Raw genomic sequence first — 12331 nt, forward strand, 5'->3', positions numbered from 1 at the left:
AGGAAAACTCGAAGTTGTTAAACAACGCATATCTTGGACAGAAGCCCGCCAGTTCTGCATGAGTAAACACGGCGATTTGATTCAAAAAGATCCGAGGATACTCACTAAAGAAGGGAGAAGGTAAGCTGCTTAACATCTAAATTATTTGAACTTAGTGCAGCTTGAATGGTTATATAAAATTGTAAAATAAATTAACACTTAAAATTATAAAGTTTAAATGTAGCAACAGCATATTGTACTTATTATTTATAAATACATCGCGTAAAACAAGTAAATGTTGTAAAAAAAATATAAAGTTACTGTTATTAGAATATATTTTTTTAAATAAATACAATTATTGAAACATAAGTAAAATTAAAATTGTTTTAACTGCTTTTGTGAACAAACATTTTTGAAAATTTTAAATACGGTATATAAACAATATTATATTAATTTTTATAAAAAAGTAAATGTTGTAGGCGCTGTTAAAATTTTTACTGCTTTTGATATAAATCATTTTTAAAACTTTAATTACGGTTTATTCAAACAAAATGTATTAGTTTTTATAATAGTAGTAAAGTTAGCAAGCAAAATTTGATATTAATATGAATAAACATTTTTAGCAAACGTTTAAATTCACTGTTATATAGTGACTTTATTACTCTACATAGAAAATTTTATGTCATTAATCAAATCAAAAATTTTCCGACAATTTCTAAAGAGTTATAAATGCCGCTTAATAATAAGTGTAATTATATTAGTTTATTTCAATAATTAATTAAAATTTTTAGTGAAATTGCCAAAGAAATTGGATTGACGCTTTATAATCACTACCACTTGGGAATCAGGAGAGATGAGAAGAACACCAACATCTGGAGGAGGAGCAGCGACGGAGTTCAGGTTAGTTTAGAGGGATGGCATTCTAATGGGTTTCCTCGTAGCGACGATGGTTGGGATTTTTTGTATTGGTACTTCTACAATGACTCATACAAAAACACCATTGGGAACTCTCTTGATTACTCACGTTACTTTATTTGTGAATACTAACTTTGTTTGATCCGAACTTTTCATTTTTCAAACACAAACAAGCATTTAATAAATATAAATTAAAAATTTTACAAAACATTAAAGACTACGTTAAATGAAATCAATTCAAAAATATTTATTAATATATTCTATTTTCAAATGCTTCAAGTTTTTTCTCCTTACAAAAACAAACAGTAATATTTTCTGATCAAAGTTGTTTGCCTCTTATAATTTAAGATGTTAATTTTATTATTCTATTGTGTTACATAGTAATTCAAAATTTTTATATTTCTTTAAAGTTAAACAAGCAATATTTTGTTAGTTTAAATTTTATCTAATTTTTTATCTGCTTATATTACAACAAGCAAAAATATTTTTTAAATCCAAGTAATTTGCCTCTTACAATAAAAGATGTCAATATTATTTGTTTTTTATTTACTACTCAAAGTGATTTCTTTTTTTAATAAAACAAATCAAAGTATTCTAACTTATTGAAAGCTGAATAAACACTATATTATCAAATTGTATGCTATCTAATTATTAATCTTACAAAAAAAACGTTTAACGAAATAATTTTTATTTTTATAAGACACCATGGTATATTCGTGACATCAAATTTATAAATAAAGTAACAAAAAAGAAAAAAAAAACAATCACAGAGACTATCAAATTATAATTCTTGGTTGTGAATAAATTTGTACTAGTTTGTTTTAGATTTAAATTCAATATTTTTTTAATCAGGTATCAAAGACTTGTGTAACTTTTAAAAGAGTCAGGTTTTTTATTTTAATCAGAAAAAATTTGAGCGCATTAAAAAAAAATAAAATAAAAAATAAATAGAGATCATTGAGACGAAATAACGAAACAAAATTTAAAAAATAAAACTTCAATATAACATTTTCAGCAGACCATAAACTAAAAAATTTTGCCTATAAAAATGTGAATTTTCGTACACAATATTAATTTATTTTTAGGACCGAATTTAATTATTATTTTAAAAATAAAAAAGCAGCAGTGCTGAAAAGTTGAACAAAATTTGAATCCATTGAAAAAAAAACATTTGTTTTTTAACATAAAAGTGTTTTTGAGGTGAAATAAATAACCTAGCAATTACAAACAAAACAAACTTTTTTATGACGTCACTTAGAAATAATTACGTCATAATTGCGTCATCAATGAGCTCAGATGTCCAAGATTTCCTGTAATGAATATTCAAGTAAAAAATTTAATTAAATTTTTATAAAAAAATAGTTATTTGATTGTTACTTAAAAACTGTATTTAATTTTAGTTATTAGTGTTTTTGATATCTTTGAAGATATTATACTTAAATAATTTGTGAACAGAATTTTTGATCGGAATTTTTTCCATTCAGTTTCATAAAGATGAATTTCTATATGTATCGAAGTTTTATAATTCCAAGTAAATCTAAATGATAAAATAAAAATCCACTTCCCTACTAAAGTCATACTGAATTTCAAAAATAAAAAGATAAGTGATCATTCTTTTCTTAAAACATATTGTTTTTTTTTTGAGGGCATATAGAGGGGTTATTTTTTATTAACAACTTGGTCTTATTTTGTAGAGTTATAATTAAGCTACAAGTTGCAATTTACACATTTTCAATATTCAAACAATATTTGAAATATAGCAGGTTAAAGTCAGAGAGTACAATAGGTTGCTAATGGGAGTAAAACTAAAAATAAATTAAATTACTTAAAATCCATCTCTTCCTAAGTTTTAGAGTTAATTATCTAATTTTTAGGAAATATTTCTTAAAACTCTTTAAAAAAATGTGTAGAATATTTTTTTCAAATAGACAAAATTACTGAACTCCAGCCAAATTAATTGTATCTATTATTAATTATTAAAACAAAAAAATTTACCTTCAAATATTTTCACTTGTTTAGCCTTATTTGGGATGGCCAATTGTTTTTGGCAAACTTTCTCCAGGTCTTAGAGAGTACACATTTTTTGGTCTATATTTAGTTTTAAATTAAACTTAATGTTAAAACTGTGTTAAATATTATATCAATAGTGAAAGATTACTCTATAGCTACTTTATTTGTGTTTTAATATAAAAATTGATGAAAACAATCTATATGATAAACTTTTCGTGTGAATTCAAATTTTTACTACTTAAAATGGCAAAAATTTCTAAAAATTCCAGATTTCTTTAGCCTAAAATGTCAAGTTCCAGTTTTTTCCAGGGTTCCAGGTTTAGGGCAACCCTGCTCATTATAAAAATCCAAAAGCCTACTTTGCAAAATTAATTGTATAACTTCAAATTTTTCAATTTTATTATCAAAAAAATGTTTCACTTAAACGATATTTTATCAATTAAATATTATTATCAATTAAAGATCACCTTAGTCATAAGTTAAAAAATACAATTGTAACCTTAAAAGTATGAAATCAAATTATAAACTTATTGTTAATTACTAATCCAACAAATAAACAATTATACAACAAATTTAGTTATTAAGCTACATTTTAGAACTCTAAAATCCATTTAGCCAAATTTATTGTGTAAGTTGTTATTAGTTGCTAAAATAACAAATAAATAGTTGCAAAATTTTTTATGTGTTTAGCCTCAATGTATAATTCCGAAAACCTTTCCTTTTTTTTACATAAACCTCCATTTAATAAAATAATTTCTTTCATTTCCTCATAACAACTTTCGGCCTCTCTGATCCGGTCAACCGCGATTAATTTCTTCTGTTACGTCATAATACATTAATTTTTACGACAAATTTTTACGAGTTTAGCCTTGTAATAGGTTCTCATTTCAACATAACTGAAGAGATTTGATATTTGATAAGTTAGTGTTTTTACATTTTAGTGATTTTATCTATACTATTCTTTCATTAGAAGACTTCATAGAGGTAAATTTGTAAAAAACTCGTTTGTAAAATACACACAAATATAATTGTATGTAATTTACAAATATATATTTGTATTTTCTTACACTTTAAAAACACTTGAGTAGATAAAATATCAAATCTCTGTTTTATTTAGGTTTATTGATTGTTTATTGTTTATTTAGGAATGTGAATATTATCAGACAAATATGTAGGGACGTGTTTAGTGTTTCTGTTTAAATACATCTTGAACATCTATAAAGGAAAAAGAGAGTTTAATAATAACAAGGTATGTATTGAGGGTATAGCAACCTTAGGTGCAGGTGCCGTAAATATCGACTAGTCTATGCAGAAGTGTTAGTAGAGTGTATATGATAAAGATGGTAAACTAATTTATAAATTTTATTTAATTAAATACTAGTAAATGAGCATGTTTGCTTTTAAATTGACAAAAACTTCAATTTTTATCCACAAAAATGGCAAGATTTTTCAATTTTCTTAGTTTTAAAACAGAACTTAGCTAATATTAAATTATAACTATAAAGTTAATTGAGTTAAACTTTGCTAGTGAAACGATTTGAATTGAATACATATAAAACCAAGAAATCTGGTTGTAGAAAACTTGAATACTTTTTTAACTGTACGTCATTATAACTACTCTAAATAGGTGTTTAATTTTACAACTTATTTTAAAAATTTTAATTTCCATAGAAATTTTAAATACAAAAGTTAACTATTTGAATTAGTTGAATTTTTGCTGAGATATTTATTATTTATGATAATAATAAGTAAACACCTAAAATAAAATAAAGAGCTTAAATAAAAGATTTCTTTCAACTAAAATATTAATTAATTTTATTTTTATTATATTTATTTATGTAGTTAATTGAAAACAGTGTTTTACATATGTTTCATATTTGATATACAAATTTTGCTTTTGTTTATTTTATTAGGAGTAAATAAAAATGTTTCATATACGAAACATGTACGAACCGTTTATTATTATTTAACTACTTTAATATTTTGGTCAAACTTTTGTCGATCACTTTTGACTAAAACTTTATAGTAAAACTACGAATGAAGGAGTATACATAAAAAGTATAAATATATTAATACAAACTAACTGATATCAAAAGTAAACGTGGGGGGAGTGACACTGGCGTATAATTGGCTAAAAAATAAAAAGAACATATTATTCTTATCTTTCAAATATCTAGTTTCCCTACTTAATTTGTTTCTTTTAACAGTATTTTTACGTAGTATTCAAAAAGTTAAACGAATTATTCCAATAGCAAATATGCATAGCCAGGTAACGGTGCGTTGAGATCACTGTGTACAGGCATTGATGAAAAAATTCCATACATATACAAGCTTCATAAGAATTGAAAAGAACACAGCTATTGTAGTGCACCGCAGTGGTATAACAGTTATGACGGATTTTTTAAAAGGAAAAACAGTTGGTAAAAAACCGTTTAGCAAAACCAATCTTATGATGATAAACTTACAAGAATAAACAAATTTTCATAAAAAAGTTAATAAGTATTAATAAGTAGTAACAAAATAAAAAAAAAACTAATTTTTCACAGAAGTAAACAAAATTATTATAAAAAAATAATAAAATATATGATTGAAAAAAAAATTCTAAAACATAATAAACAGACTAATAAATAAACAGTAAATACAATAATGACCTTATTATAGACAAAAGACAAAGTTAAATATTAGTAAACTTAAAATTTTTAGTAAAAGTAATTTCTTGTTGCTTTAAGATTAAGCATATCAAAAAGTGTAATTCTATCGTTCACTGCACTTAAAAGTTAATTTATAGAATATTAGTCTGCTAGTTTTTTTCACTTATTTTTCAAGAAGCATTACCTTAGACTGTCTACTTTTATAATTTGATTTATTTTAATTTTATGTATTTATGTGTTAAAAAACTAAATAAAGTTAAAACATTTCAATGGTTGCTAAGGGACCAAATTTTTAGTATGTTTGAATTAAAATTAAAAATATATTTTCATATTTTATCATATTTGTATTTGGTTATTGAAGTCCACTGTTACAAAAAAAAGGGTCTCTGAATTCTTTTTAAAATACATACATTTAAATAAAGGAAAATTAAAGTTGAGTAATAATTAAATTTTAAACAAGTCGTAGGAAACATATACTTATTTATTATTTTATAGGATATATATTATTTTTTTGTCAAGTAGTTTTTAACTAAAAAAATGTAAAGTTTTAATTTAGGTCATAAGCTTTCAAAATGTTATTTATAGAAATTTTGATTTCTAAAATCTGTTTTTATTTGAAAATTTTAAATAAATTTATTATTAAAAAAGTTAAATATAGTTATTTTCTACCTTTTAAGAAGTTCTAAAAATATTGAACTTTGTTAGCGTATTGTTTCATAAATGTTTATTAAACTGGTTTTATCTCAGGGTTACCACACACTCAAGATTCTCAGGACACTCAGGATATGCTGAAGTTTTAAGAAATGTCTGTATGAACCATTACAGCTCAGGATAACTCAAGATATTTTATAGTTTTTTTAAACTCAGGCTGACTCAGGATACTTTTGTTGTTTATAAAAAACTCAGGATAGTTTTAGAACTTTAAAAAACTTCGGGACAGCTTTTTATTAGATTTTGAATCAGATTTAGTTGAATCAGTTCAAATTGTCATTATTTAATGCCAAACTTTATTAAAGAACTTAATTTTTTAGTTAAATAGAAATTCTTTCAAGGGTTTGTAAAACTTCATAATGACTTAGTACTGTTTAAGGTCACTTACGACGATTTTTGTTTTAAAGAGTGGCAACCTTGATATCTTCCAGTTAAATTGATTTTTTTGTTAAAAAAAAGTATATTGTAGTTTATAAAAATAAAATAAAAATTTATCTTGGTTATTATTTAGATTTTTGATAAAACAAATATGAAAAGTAATATCAGTGATATCGTATAGATCGTTGCATACTGAAAAAATAAAATTGCTAATTGTCAAAGATTAAAAAGATCAAGTTTAAAAATAGCAGACCAACACAAGATGTTTCTATTACTAAAGAATGCAGTTCAAACTTCAAGTGGTATAAAATTTGTTCAACTATAAACTATTATTGTTTGTTCGTTTAGTGAAATATCATTTAATTTCTAACTGACTTTCTACAAATTTTTACAAACTTATAGTTTAACAAAGCTAAAAATTTTACGTATTCTAATAAATTAGTCTCTTTAAACTAGTTTTTTTAAACTTTTTCTAAAATTTTTTTTTTAATTTTCCACCTTTGAACGTTTTTCTTTTAGTTTAAAAACGTTCTTAGATGTTTTTTTAGTATATTTTTTTAATACTTTATGAAAAATATTAGTTTTGTACGTTTACAAACTAAATATTATATGTTTTGATTTACTTGCATATTCTCTGTATTGAAAGCTAATCTGACTAGATTTTACTTTTTTTTTCGTTTTAAAAATTAATGTATATTTTAAATTAAAATTTCTTTATAAAATAAAAAGTTTATCTTAAGCAATTGGTGGAATTACAAACAGATCTTGCTTTATTTTTTAATTCTGTCTAATCAAAAAAAAGTCTGACTAAACTTCATCTTTTATTTCTTATTTGTATTGTGAACTGTTTTGATTTTTAGAATAAAATTTAAATAACATGTTTTAGGGAAACATATTTGTTATTGCCTGTAGTTTGATTTATAACTTCCTTGCTCAGCCTGACTAAACTTTATTTATTTTTTTGCTATTTATCTTTATAAATGTTTAGCTGTTTTAGACACATTTTTTTATAAAATATTAACTGTTTTTGGTAATGTTTTCCTAGCTACTAGGAATTTTTTTAGTTCAATATAAGAGTTGTTATTTATTAATAATTAATTAAGTATTAATTTTTGTTAGTTAACATTTGCGCAAGTACAGAAAACTATAATATAATATAAATTTAAAAAATTAGCTACAGTTGTTTAAAAAATGCTAATTTTTGAAATAAATAAGTTTTTTTTAAACAGTAGCATACTTTTTTATATAGTAAAGTTATTTTAACTTTAGCACTTAAAATAAGGTTTTTATATAGCTTAAAGGGGCGTAGCGTAGGGAGGGACACTGGCGCATGCGTGCCACCCAAAAAAAGAAATGAAGTAAAAAAAAGAATGTAATATCTTATCCCTTATTGTTTATTTTTTCTGCTTAATTTGCCTTTTTTCAACTATGTTTATTTAGTATTCAAAACGTTAAACAAAACTTTGAATACCAATTAGTGACAAGTTAGGAAAGTTATTCAATATACTGATTCGGTGCGCAAACGAAAGTGCGCACCGATGTTGATGAAAAACTCCATAAGGAAAAATTTTACAACTTCATTAACTTCATAAAAGAACGCAACTAATTAGTGCACCGCAGTAGTATAACCTACTACAGACAGATTTTTCTACAAAAAGTTTACAAAAATACGTTACATATTAAAAAATTATGCTTAAAGAAAAATTAAACAATTTTACAAGTTATTTTTTTATGCTACAATAAATGTTAAGACTACTGCTAATTTTCTGATCTTTATTTTTGCAAACATACAATAAAAAGCGTGTCGACCTATGAGAAATAAACTTTGTTTGTGATTTTTATTTTAAACAAATACAATCAGAAGAATCAAATTTAAAAGTATACGTTTAACTATTTTACAAAGTTGTAATAATAGTTATAAAATTTGTCTATTTTAACTTCTGTGTAACTTTACTTAAATTATGTGCAATAAGGTGGTGTTATCACTGTTGTGTTTTATATTAAAGAGATTGATATTTTTTTCGTAAATAAAACAGATACTTTCGTTTTATTGAATATATTTATTTTTAAAGATATAAAGTTTACTGTAAGTAGTTAAAACAATTTTTATTTAGTAAGTTTACATTTGTGCAAGTATAAGTAATTGTAATGAAATTTATACTTTTTTTTAATTATTTAATTTTGTAATGTATAAGTATTTAAAAACAGTTACTTCGAACTTATTTTACTTAATGAATTTGATTTAATTATATTACTTATAAAAAGATCTTTTTATAGCTTATTACAAAGGTTTTAATTTAGGTGATTTTTTGAGAAACAAATTTGCACACCCCCTGACCAAAATACCACGCTACACCACTGATAGCTTACAATAAAATCTTTAAGTTATGGAATCTTTTTGAAACTAATAAATTTTGCGCATCTCCTAATATAGATACCACACTACGCCACTGGTACAGTTTATACTTCACGTATTTGACAAAATATTATCAATTTTTGCATAGTTTGTCATTCTGATAATTTTTTACAACATAATCGCATTTTAGTATTCCGTTCAGCGGTGAAACATAGTAACTATCACAATTCGTAATTAATAATTTTAAATATAACAACATGTAAATTGAATTGGTTTCTTTGTTAAATCTGTTCAAAAAACGTATTTAATTTCAGACTTTAAAAAATTTGAAGCTTATTGACTTCAATTTAAAGCAAAGTTTAGTTGTAGACATCTTTATCCTATCTTTTTTAGTTTTACAATTTAAAAATTAATGAATTTATGCGTTTTTACTGAGCGAATAATTTTAATAATTTTAAAGCTATTAGATAATATTTTAAAACTCTTCCGTGTTTAAAACACGTTTAAGTCCCGTGTTTTAAACACGTTTAAGTCCCGTGTTTTAAACACGTTTAAGTTCCGTGTTTAATTCTCGTATTTATGACGCGTTTAAGTTCCGTGTACGTATTTATGACGCGTAAAAGTTCCGTGTACGTGTATGCTATGAATCACCCATCAATGGTTTATTAAAGGCTTAAAACACAATCAGTTTTAGTTTAACTTTATGTATTGTTTAACTTTATTTGTTCAGTAGAAGATTAAGCCAACATAAATTTTGTTACTAGTACTTCGTTTTAGATTAACTTAGTTGATGCAGTAGTAATAAAAACAGTATTACTTTCAATTAAATTATTACAAAAGCTTTAAGTAAGCGTTTAGATTTACAAAATTTTTTACAAAAAATTTTAATATTAGCCTTTTCACCAAACGAAAAGGGCTTAAATTTTTCGACCATAAAAACAAAATAACTTAATTTCAAGCTACAGTTATAAAAGTATGTTACAAATAGTTAGGCTTAACTTTAATAAACTTAGACCTCTTAACTATTAAGCAACTAGTTTTAATATTATCAAAAGTTATTATATAAAACTTTTTTTAAAAGTTCTACATAAGAAAGCATGAAATTTAAAATACGCTTAATATAATTCTATATGACGAAAATATTAAACAAATTATCATTGAACTTTTTGTATTAAATCAATCAAATAAATTTTTGTTTTGTGCAAATTTTGTATTAAAAGAAAACAAACGAAAACTAATAAAAAACGAAAACTGAATAACATACTACGTTTTATGTTTAAACTTATGAAACAATATATAAAATAGTTGCAAATATTGAGCAACACTATATTGAAAATTAAAAAAAAAACTTTCAACAATATTTTTTTTGAAAGAAAATGAATAAATATTTCAAAGTTCTTTTGATTACACATTTTATATCAATTGTGATTATCTTCACAACGGGTGCCCTCTTTCAAGTTGGTACTTTTTCTGTCACCGAGGAAACAAAAAAGGTTTTTTTATTTATTTAAAATTTTATTTGATGAAATTTAATTATAATTTTTATGATAGGTCATGCAGGAGATATTTAACGAGCAGGAGAAAACCATTGAAGGTAAATACAATTTTTTTATTAAAAAAAATTTGAAGGTATATACAAACTTTTCACTTAACAAAAAAAAAAGGTAAAAACAAACTTTTTACTTTACAAAAAATTGAAGGTAAATACAAATTTTTTACTTATTTATAAATCATTTTTTTATGATAGGAAAATAAAGATTAAACACAAACTTTTTATTTTAAAAACGTGGTTGTGCAATAGGGTGATTATATAAAAAAAAAAGCCCTTTGGTTTTTTGACTCGAAAAATTTTACGGTTAGCAAATATCACAAAAGTACCGTGTGCAAAAAATTGGTTTAAAGAATTTTTTATTGTGCCAAAAGAAAAGTTGATACTGTAAATTTTAGTTTAATGTATAAGAAAAATCAATTTATTAAAATGTTTTATCCTTTTGAAGGCAGATCAATGTTTAAGGGTTTTTTGTAAAGCTTAGACCCAAGAATTTTTTTGTAGAATTATGAAGTCATAACAGCGGAAACTACCTAATGTGAAGTTAAACCTTAAATATTGTACATTTTTTAAAACTAATAGCTTTTACATTAAACAATTTAGTTTAATCCATGATGTTTAAATTCAATATAGCTTAAAAATAGCTTTTTATGGTGTTAGTATACATATTGGATATAATTTTTACATAGTTTAATTATAATTATATTTCTGCTATAATTTACAGTAAAAAGGTCATTTTTCTATAATTTTAAGTACTTTCAGAAAATCGATTCTGCCACTATTAAAAGTTCTTTAAATCATCTGAAATTTTGCACATGGTGTTTCCTGATATTTGTCAACAGTTTTTTTTCAGTTAAAAGCTCAAAGATCGATTTTTTATAAGCACACTGTACTGCTGAGAATTAGGAAGTTATTTTTTCAGAATTAAAGACTCGATGTGATGTTCAAACTTCAACACATCTTTACACAGAAGCAGCTACAAATGCAATCGCACCAACATCTGAGATTTCTACAATAGCTACAACTGCAATCGCGCCAACATCTGAGATTTCTACAACAGCAACAAATCAACAGACTTTGAGTTAGTTAACTTTTTAAATGTTTCAAAATTTGTCTAAGTTAAACACTATCTCTATCCAGCTAAAACACCTATACAATGAACTAGTCTAAAACTTTGTTTATTTATTTTTAATCCTTAAACTTAAAAGTATCTTTACGAGAACTTAATATTTGATTAAAAGTTAAAAATAAATATATTTATGTAAAACGGTTAATACAAATAAGTATTTACAACAAGAATAAATAAATAAACTGTCAAGAAAAATTATTTACTTGAAGCAGACGGTGGTTGTTTAGTGAAATAGAAAATTGTTGATTACGTCTTTTTAAATCTTTTGTAAAGATGATTACCAGTGAAAAACTAGAAAAAATACTTTTAATGAGATATATTACTTAATTTTATTAAAGGAGATAATTACTGTGTAATGGAGTTTTAAACGTTTAAAATTAATTAGAATTAGAGTTAATTATCTAACGAAGATTAAAAATGTTGTGAAGTTTTATTGATGTAATTTTATTTACAGATAACGATCGTTACAAGCAAACTGTTTGATTAAAACTAATTAAAAAAAAAATGATATGCTATTTAAAAAATATACAATCAACAAAATAAATACATGTATGAAAAGTTATTTAAATAAAAAACAACCAACAGAAAAATTCGAAGTTGTCAAACAAGAAATGAAATGGAATCAAGCGAGAAGTTACTGTCAGGACAGATCT

Source organism: Thalia democratica, chromosome 2 (assembly GCF_965202585.1).
Source record: "Thalia democratica chromosome 2, ktThaDemo2.hap1.1, whole genome shotgun sequence".
In the NCBI taxonomy this organism is placed as follows: Eukaryota; Metazoa; Chordata; class Thaliacea; order Salpida; family Salpidae; genus Thalia; species Thalia democratica.